This window comes from Pteropus medius, unplaced genomic scaffold (genome assembly GCF_902729225.1).
Source record: "Pteropus medius unplaced genomic scaffold, Ma_sr-lr_union100, whole genome shotgun sequence".
Taxonomy (NCBI): Eukaryota; Metazoa; Chordata; class Mammalia; order Chiroptera; family Pteropodidae; genus Pteropus; species Pteropus medius.
In genome coordinates, this window is record NW_024350926.1 from 5,768,333 (window position 1) to 5,778,381 (window position 10,049).

Consider the following 10,049-nt stretch of genomic DNA (forward strand, 5'->3'; position numbering starts at 1 on the left):
GCGGTGCATCCAGCAGGCTGGACGGAAGAGGGGGCGGCAAGCGTTGACCGAGCCGTCACCCGCCAGGCCCAGTGAGCGGCGCCCTTGCTTACGAGCAGGGGCAGAATCACTGGTAACGTGCAGTGGGGTCCTGTCCAGGGCTTTGACCTGAGTTTACTTCTCACGGCATCATAGCACGCATGTCCGGACTGTGAGGTCTGCCGTCACATCGCCCTGGGTTCCAGGACTGGCTCTGCCACGCTCTTTGGTGCTTACTATCAGAACGAGAGGGACGATATTGCCCTCCCAGAGTTCTTGCGACATCCAAATGAGACCATGTTTTCAGGAGTTAACTGTTTCGTCCACATTCCGTAGGGAGGACCCTTTGAAAAGTGAAGCGGTTTTATTTGGTTTCTGCTCTGGCCTCTGTATCCTCATTCCCCCGTGCAATTCCTACTGTGCCGAAATTCCTACCCTTGAAATAGCAAAAGAACCAAATTTTATGCGAAGGTGGACAAGAGCACAAGAGAAATAAAGCTCTTGACACAACTCTCAAGAAAGACCATGTCATTTCAAATTCTGTATGTTTGAGGTTGTGACTTCCTACTATAGATATGTGTTTAGGATTAACGGGTTGTATACTTTTCCAAATAAATCAGCGTAAGAACTAGGATTTATAACTCTCATCTTTCTTTGAGCCCTGACTGAGCAGTTTGGCTAAAGATAAAATTTTTTTTTTTGACTCTAACGTTATCCTTCATGATGACAACATGACAACCCACTGACATCCAATAAAATCAGTTGAAACTTCTCTGAATAGCTTTTGAACCATTGAACAATGCTCCTTAAGTGGACATATCACCATCGAACTCTCTCCAGATAGTTAAATTAAGTCTAAGCCACAAAGGTGCTGGCCTTTTCAGAATAAAGATAGCACAGGGATTTACAATTAAAGGATTCAAATAAATTTTGTTGGTCACCATCAGAAAATTTTTTGTCAAGTGTAGACCTGGCCCATTTTTAATCAGAAGGAACTTCGATTTGGTAAACAGCAAGTTCATCTTCTCAGTATGACCATATTTATTTATAATGTCCACATATCTGCTAAATAGTTCAAGGACAGTGAATGGAACAGAACACTAGGGCAATGGATCTGACGCTTAGCGCTGCCTACAAGCTGAGCTATGAACCCAGGTAGGTCTCTATGGGGGGAGACACCTGTGGGTGTGTTGGCCTGACTAAAATCGCTACCTGTTTTGATCTGATAACCTGCGCATGCTCTGCTATGAGTGTTAATAATCTAAAACTCTTTAATGCATTTCTCCTGACTCAAACAAAATCTTTAGTCTTACAGAAAAATCTAGCATTCTAAGCTTTGTCCTTTCATCTAAAAGAGGTAATACATCTCACTAGCTTACTTGATATACAAGAGAATGAGGCTTTCAGAAAAATATGGTTTATCACATACAATAAGAAAAAAATGTGAGTCTAGGCTAATCCTCGCACGCGAGAACATCAAAAGAAAGGAAAAAAAATGGGTAAAGTAAATTCTTGTTTAAATTAGGGCTGATTTCTAAATCATAGCAGATGGCAAACTGAGGGGAAGAGATGACTCACTGCATCTATTTAGAGAAAACCAGTGAACAGACTGTTATCCATCCTCTTATGAGTTCGTTTGCCTGTGAACCAGCTTCAGAAATTTACTAAATTTATTAAATTGTCCCACTATAAAATGGGTTACTATCAAAAAGTGCAGGAAATCACGGTTGACCAGTCTTTATAGTATAGAGAAACATGCACCCACCAAACTAAGACCCACAAAGAAGCATGTTCCCAAGTGGGTCCTTTTCTGTGGTACCCATTGCCCGAGTTTGCCCAAGTCCACTCATCCATAAAGGCTGATAATTTTAACCCCATGTTAATCAACACAAACTCCAGCTCTTTTTCAGTTTCTATCACAATTCCAAGCACACTTAAACATTTTATGGGATTTGTATGTCAGACTGCTGAGCCTGTTGCCCTAAAATTTCTTAGACCTCTCTCTTCCCCAACACCCCACTTCTTATGCTAAGGTATGCGTTTTACAACTCAGCCCAGCTCCCATTGGATGGGTGCCAGCCTACCTTGAATTCTGTTTTCCTCCTCACAATCCTCAGGGGATTACAATGCAAAGCAGTTCATCTCTCCCAGGTTCTACTTCAAACCTATGTGCCATCACCCACCAAGGCAGTCAGCACTCAGGGATTTCCAGACATGGTGCATGTTTTAAATTCTAAACCACTTTTTGACAATGTTTACTCTAAAAACGTTTCACTTGTAGAATATTGAGAAATTGTCAATATTCTTATAATACAAGAATCAATTTTGTGTTTTTCCCCATTTTACTATACATAAGAGGAAACTAAAATGTCTATTCTCTTCTCTATGCTACTTAGATGTTTATGGGAACATAAGAGAATAAATTATAACTCATTCTCTTCCAGTTGCCTTGTATTTTATTTATATAATAAATATACGATTGTAAGCCAGAATTTCAAAGAAGGAGAGAGAAGCCCAACAAAGTCATATGTCAATTAAAAGTTGTTTTTGTTCTGCTATTATACCACTGTCTATGTCTGCTTTCAGGAGGTAACAGACTAATCTCAGCCCTCTTTACATCTTCAGTGTCTGCTGGTGTATAGTAAGAGCTCAATATGATTTTTGATTGTAGTGCACTTGGTTCTTGAACCCATGGGGGTTAGAGCACTGACCTCCTGTGACTCTCTAGAGTAACTACTAATAGCCTACTGTTGACAGGAAGCCTTACCGATAACATAACTTTCAATTAACACATTTTGTGTGTTATAGATGTTATAAATGTATTCTTACAGTAAAGTAAGCTTGAGAAAAGAAAACGTTCTTAAGAAAATCATAAGGGCGAGAAAATACAGTTAGAGTATTTATTGAAAAAAAAAATCCGTGTAAAAGTGGACCTGTGAAATTCAAACCCGCATTGTTCAAGGGTCGGCTGTAATTACTTTTTATTTTAAGTAATAATAAGAATTATACTTGTCAATGCCTTATAGAAATGTAAGCAATCAAACATGGGTACGGATTTGACTTGCCTGCCAAAACTTATACTGTTCAGTCCTTCTGCTGTGCCTGTAGGTTTCAGTGGGTTTTGCCTGTGTGTATGCTGAGGAGATATGCTGCCCTCCCTCTCCTCGTTTGCCCCAGCTACCTAGTTGTATTTTTACACTAATGTTCCCATCTCATTTGGAGGGATTGAGTTTACTTGCCAGTGTGTGGGCTCAAACACATGACTCCCCTGCAGAAAAATATAAAGCAGATTGTTTTGTTTTTTAACAGTTTTTTGAGATGAGCTTCTCTTTTTCAATTTCTTGACGATTTCCATAAATCTTGAATTAGCATTCTATAAAATATATGGTTTCCAAGATCTCAGAGGTCATCTTGTCCCATGTCATGGCCTCCATGTAAGCCTCTCTATGTGATTGTGGGGACCAATCGTGCTTTTTCTTAAAGTTGATTTGGTGGAGCCGTTAGCTTAAACAGGTGGGTTGTGTTCTGTTTCTACAGTTTAGAGAGAAAACATAAAGAAATTTGAAAGATATTAGATTGAAGAATTGAATGTGAAAGGTAATTTTTATCATTGTGAAATTTCTGATTAACATCAATAATAGTCTTGTACTTGGTGCTATAACAAATTAAAGTCAAGGAGCAGAGACATATGAGAGCAGGAACCTACTGATTTAAGAAAGATATGAAAATAAAATCACAGAAAAATATCACGGAAAGAGAGCCAGTATAAAGAAGATACTAACACAACTATTATCAATTGTAGTGAAATCATGCCGAGAACAAGCCAGAATACGTAAAAGTTACCTGGTAAATTTAGACGAGTCAGCTGTTAAATAATCCGGGTAAAATGTCCACCTTAGCATTTTAAGTTTCTGACTGCATCTCCCAAAGAAAGCACTAAACGGTCATCACTAACTATTTTAATATAGATAGGAAGATGATCAGATGTTACATTATGAAAAACAATTCTGAAATTGCAAGAAAAGTGGTTGATTAGAGACAGGTTTTAATGGAATTTCAAAAGTCCCCAAAAAGTGTAGTTTTAAAAAAAGTTGTTTTTTCAAAACAAGTCAAGTGTATATCACAGGAAAAATAAATTCACCCTGAAAGGAACGACAGTACAGACTGAGTAGTAAACTTTACTTCTTTAGTCCAGTCATTGGAGAGGTTTGGAAGTAGTTTGATGTGTGATTTGCTGGAAAGAACCATCTACATTGGGAAGTATCTTAATGAATTCATAGAAGGGAACTGAGATTGACCCTTCAGTGATAGATTAGGGCACAGACTCTCTCTGCAAAACTCAAAGATATGTTTCTAATTATGCCGGTCAACACACTCTCCAGCAAGCAACAACTAGATAAACATTATTTTTGTTCATTTGTGATCTCTGGATCTTGTCGTTGGTGATTGTGCATAGGGATTGCATGTATTTATGAGCATTTACTTATCTAATCATTTTACAATCAAGCTCAAATTTCTATAACATCAGTTAGTTCAAGCTTAACCTGTGCAAAAAAGGATTTAAAAGAATTGCATATGCACCCAGGCATATGCAATTAGATTTATTCATCTAAGCAGAGATTTAACAACTATCAAAATGGTTGAAGCTTGGATTAGAAATCTGGGAAAACATAGAAGAAAGGCTAATGAGACATTAGAGATATCCAGTGAGCAGCGGGACCAAAATGAACCTTACGAACTTCCCTGAATCTTCCATAGAGAACCCTCAAGAACAAATGAAATCTTGGAAATAGGAAGAGTAAACCTAATCGTATGTAATTACCAGATAAGAATAATCATGGAACCATAGTAAATGTGGGAGAATATAGAAGAAATGTGTTATACAGCCATGAACACAGCAGCAAAGTAGGCATGGAACAGGTCAACCCGAACATTATAATACCTGTGTACATTGATCAAGATTCGTTAGAATAGTTACAGTGTTTTAAAGGACTTAGTTTTAATTGTAATACTGTATTATAAAATATTTAACTTTTGGTGGTTTGTGATGATGAAAGTTTGATTATGGTTATAATATTAGTTATTTGAGAGAATGGTCTTCCTTCGATTTAGTGAAATACCCTATTCTCCCACTGGATGGCAACAGTCGTTCAAGAACCACAGGAGTTTTGGGAAGAGGGCCTTACAGTGTTGGAAGATTCACTTAATCAAAGTACAAGTACAAAGCAAACATAAGAACAGATAACTACTATACCACAGCATTCTAGTAATCCATGATACCAAATGTGTAATTTCATGAAGCGATATAGTATGTAGAAATGAGCAAGTAAGAAAAATTACTTGTTTTTGCCCTGTGTTTTTTTGGCAATACTGATGATAGATTCTTAGGTTAGAATAAGAAAACCACTTAAAATGGTATCATGCAATGGGTTAACTGCCACTGGATGTACAGATAAGGAACAAAAAGATGCGAAAGTATTTGTTTTCTCTGTAACCAATGTTTAAATTAATCATTTGTTTTGAGTTATTTTAAAGTAGGAATAATGTCATAATCATCTTACTATCCTCTATACTCCAAACTTGGCTGACATACATAGTTATTCAATAAATATTTTTTCGACAGAAACAACCAAGTATATTCAGTTTTAGATGGATATGTAAATTATATAAAATTTCAGTCATCCCTGGCTTTCCATCTTTGCATTGTTGTAAATGAATGTTAGCATTTAATTACTCAACAAGAGTATTGAGGACTTACCATGTATCAGACACTTGTTAGGTGCTGAGAGTTTAAATATGAATAATATCAGGTTCCTGCACTCTGGGAATGCAGGAACACTTCAATGGAGTAGAGACTTGTAAACAAATATTTCAGAAGCCTCTGGAAATACTTTTAGGTATGCACATGCACAGACTACTGTAGGAGAAGAGAAAGAGCCAATGAGTTCTAACTAGGGACAGGTTTTAAAAGTCTTCAGAAAGAAGAACCATTGAACCGTTTTACAACCTGTTCATCGAACTGTCAAAATACCTGAATGTCTCAGCATATATAAAATATCAGAACCGTGGCACTCACCAGAGCAAATATTGAATTAGAAGTCATCTAACTTCTGTTAAAATGCAGGCTAATAAAAGTGAGATTCAGAGGAGAGATTCCAAGTGCGTGGAAGACATTTTCTATTACCTGACTAGGAAACGGAACATGTTTGGGCCAGGTGCACAGGTGCTTCTGCCTCCCACATCCCTCTAACTCTTGGTCACAAGCTGCATGAGTAGGGTGCCCCTCATCCTGCAAGGGTCATGAAGAAGAGCCTCCCAGAGCCTGTGGACACTGCCCCTCCTCGGGGGTCCCCTCCATCCCCCTCCTGCCCAAGGCTTCTGCTGGAGAGCCCTTACAGGAAGGAGATCAACTCTGTCATCACTTGTGTGTCTAGGACCCCGAGCCTCTGAACCCCAGCTGGCAGTGTTTGCATAGAACCGAACGGCAGGGAGAGTTAAAGATGGCCTTTAGTTCTCTCGCACGCCAGATTTCTGTGGCTTGACTTCCGTGAAGAGTTTTCTGTCAGACACTTGCTTTGTTTATTTAGTTCTGTTGGTAAATACTGGAGCACACTCTCGGAGTCATCTCCCAGCTAGACTGTCAGCCACTAGGAGCTAAAAATAAGAAAGACTCACAGGCATTTCGACAGATACTGACATTTAAACAGAATCTCTCATCCTTTATTCTAAAAATTCAAAAATAAGGTCCAGACAGTTATTTTTCACAAAGTTAAGCATGCTCCAGCTAAAAATAGTTGATGTTTTAATCTCTGTAACTCAGAACTCTCATCGAAGCAAGAACGTTCTGACTTCCTGGGACCCCATCGTGATAAACATCCCTTAGAGAGATCGATCCATGGAAGTATCAGCGCTTTATGTTAAACGTGAATCCTCCTAACGAAAAACATATTTCTATTGCCCAATAAAATTATCTCTCCCCCTCGGTGATGCTCGCTTCTCCAGTGTAAGCCCTTATTAGGAAAAGTGGGACTAGAACTGACATTATTTGGTCTCTGTGCTGTTGTGGCTGCCTGACAAGCAATGTCCACACATTTTGTCCTTATGCCCTCATAACAGACCTCTTAGGGGGACGTTATTATCTCCATTCCCTGAGGAGAAAACAGCCTGGAGGGATTAAATAACATTTCGAAGATTGCATAGCTAGAGAGTGTCTGTCAGTGCTGGGATCTGAGCCCTGGTTGATCTGGGCTCGACTTCTGGATTTGTAAAATTTAATCTGTTTCGACACTGGTATGGAATAGTAGACTCTTTCTCTAGCCCTGGTTTTGAAGGAAAGGATTGGCATCGTGTATGCCCAACATCACATCAGTAATTAAATGAGGTTTAATTGCATATAGTATGTTTTGGTGCAGGTGAGACTCAATTCAGTAGCAACAGTGAGAATGAATCAGTATTTGGATGATAAATTCTGGCTTGTGGACCATATCTTCTTTATTTTCGCTGAATATATTAAAATAATGCCACTGCCATGTATAGTGGCTTAATGAAGAACTAATGGAATGTTCTGTAGTTCTCAGTGTGAGTTTGGGTCTTCCTGGTGTCCCACCCTTGTTCTGGACCAGATGATTACAGCCGTCCCTTCCCCCAACACCCAAGACTGTGAGATGTTAAGTAGGACCTTCTTTTAAGTTACCCGCCAACCAAGGAGATGGACAGTGGCCTTTGTTCTTCATATAAGAGGGCAGAATATTCCAGGCCTTCCCTGGTTCATCACCTTCTCTGTGTTGGTATTGTGGCTTCGACATCTCTGTCTCACTCATTAAGGACTTTGCTGTGGCTTGAGGTTATCCTTTGAGGTCCAAGAAAGTCACCCCCACCTCCAAGTTCTGACTCTGTTCATATTTCTTGACTCTGTTTTCGTCCCAGCTTATCTGGGAGCTTGATTTTGGTACCAGATTGGTCCTTCCATAAGCCCTAACATAAAAGTAGACCCCGTCCTTTCTAAATTTGCTCCTAAATTCTCTGATTTTCTTTCCAGAATTTATTCATGCCTGTATAAATTTAGCTATAAAGAGCCCTTTTTGACTTCCATATGTCAGTGGTGCTCAGAATGTGTTATCAATAGAATAGTTTTTGCTGTAAGTCATAAAAATGCAGATTCCAGCTGTGATGTCATCAAGGACGCAGGCCCTTTGCCTCTCTCCTCAGCCCGTCTCAGGTTTGGTGCCAGCTTCAGGCTGGCGGCAGAGAGCTGTGGCCGTTCTGCTCTCCTGATTCTGACGCCACATTTTAGAAGAGACCATTCTTCCTTTGCAGTCTCTCTTTGGAGCCGGGAAAATATTTCCGGAAGTCCTGCGGACCTCCCCTCAGGTCTCATTGCTCATGTGCCCATTCTCGAACTACTCGCTGGCAAGAGGAATGGACTGGCCATCTTTGACTTCGGCCAGTCACCTGGGTGGAATGAACGTTAGGGAATCAACCACAGTATTCACATGGAGTGAATTTCTTCCAGACATGTCACGGAGAGTGATGATGCTAGTATGCTCCTTGGTTGAGTCTGTTGAAAACAAAGAATTGCAAATTAGGTTTACCACAATGGTCTGTCAATTTTACAGGTCCTACCACATGCTAGAGCTCTCTGATATAATGCCAAGAAATGTATACAAAGCTAAAATCTGAATGAATTGTATTACATATTTTGTCTTTATAGGAGAAAACTGCATCCTTAAAAATGCAGGATAATTGATGCCTTTTACTGAGGCCCCAGGGGCCGAAAAAAAAATGTTAGGGGTCAATCTGGCTTTGCAGAACTCGCTAAGAGACTATGATACTGATTTTGCCAGGATCGATAGAGCAGCCACCTCCATAACACCTGGAATAAGGAAGCTGATTTTTTTGATGAGGCTGTCACTGAGTGTGTGTTCCCTCCCCTTGCTGCGGGTGAGCGGAGATGGGTGCTTACCCCACGTGAGAGGCGCTGCAGTGGTACCGCTAAGAGAGCTCGGCGTATGCCCATCAGTGTTTGGAGGAGGTAAGGACTGATACCTGATGAACACCTGAGAAGGCCTAAGGGGCAGGGGCTGGCCAACCACACTGAAGGCAGAGCGAGGGGAAATCAATACACCAAGAGGGAGCCACGCCCCACCAAGAGCAGGGATGAAGCGTGTGTTTCCTATGATCACCAAATCCCATAGGAGGTGCGCTTGAGTCCTCGTCAAAGTGATCTGAGTAGTCTTAAGTTATAGCAAACTTGTGAAGCAAACCTGGCAAATAGAATGTGGTAGAAGCCAAAGGAAGAGAATGGCAGCAACAGCAAAACCTTCCGAGATGCCAGGTGACGACTGGGTTTCGCATAAAGCTCCTGAGCACCTTTGGTTGTGCGGAAGCAAGCCGAGGCACAGCGGGTTGCATTTCCATGGTGACTAGTCGTAGGTCTGGCGGAAGAACTGGGAGGATTTCCACCCTTACTTGTTATTTATTGCTGCATAACAAATTACTATAAATTTAGAAAGTTAACACAATACCTATTTCTTCTCTCCCAGTTCTGTAGATCAGAGTCCATAAAGGCTTACCTGGGTCTCCAAGGCTAAAGGCAGGGTGTTAGCCGTGCCAGCCACTTGTCTGTACTATCTGGGGACGAGGGGGAGGGGAGAAGAGGGAAATCCACTTTCAAGCTCATTCAGTTTGTTGGAAGAATCCAGTTCCTTGTGGTCGAAGGACTGGGGTCCATGTTTCCTTGCTGGCCATCAGTTAGAGGCCGGTCTTTGCTCCTAGAAGCTGCCTGGATGCCTCGTCATGTGCTCCCCTTCATCTACAAAGCCAGCAATAGCGTGACGAGGTCTTCTCATGCTTCAAATCTCACTTTCCCTTTTGCCATCAGCCAGAGAAAGCTCATTGTTTTTAAGGACTTATGTGATTAGATTAAGCCCACCCAGATAATCTCCCTATCTTGAAGTCAGGGGTGTTGTATAACCTAACAGTCATACAAGTGATATCTTACTATATTCATAGGTTCTCTGGTCTAGAGCACA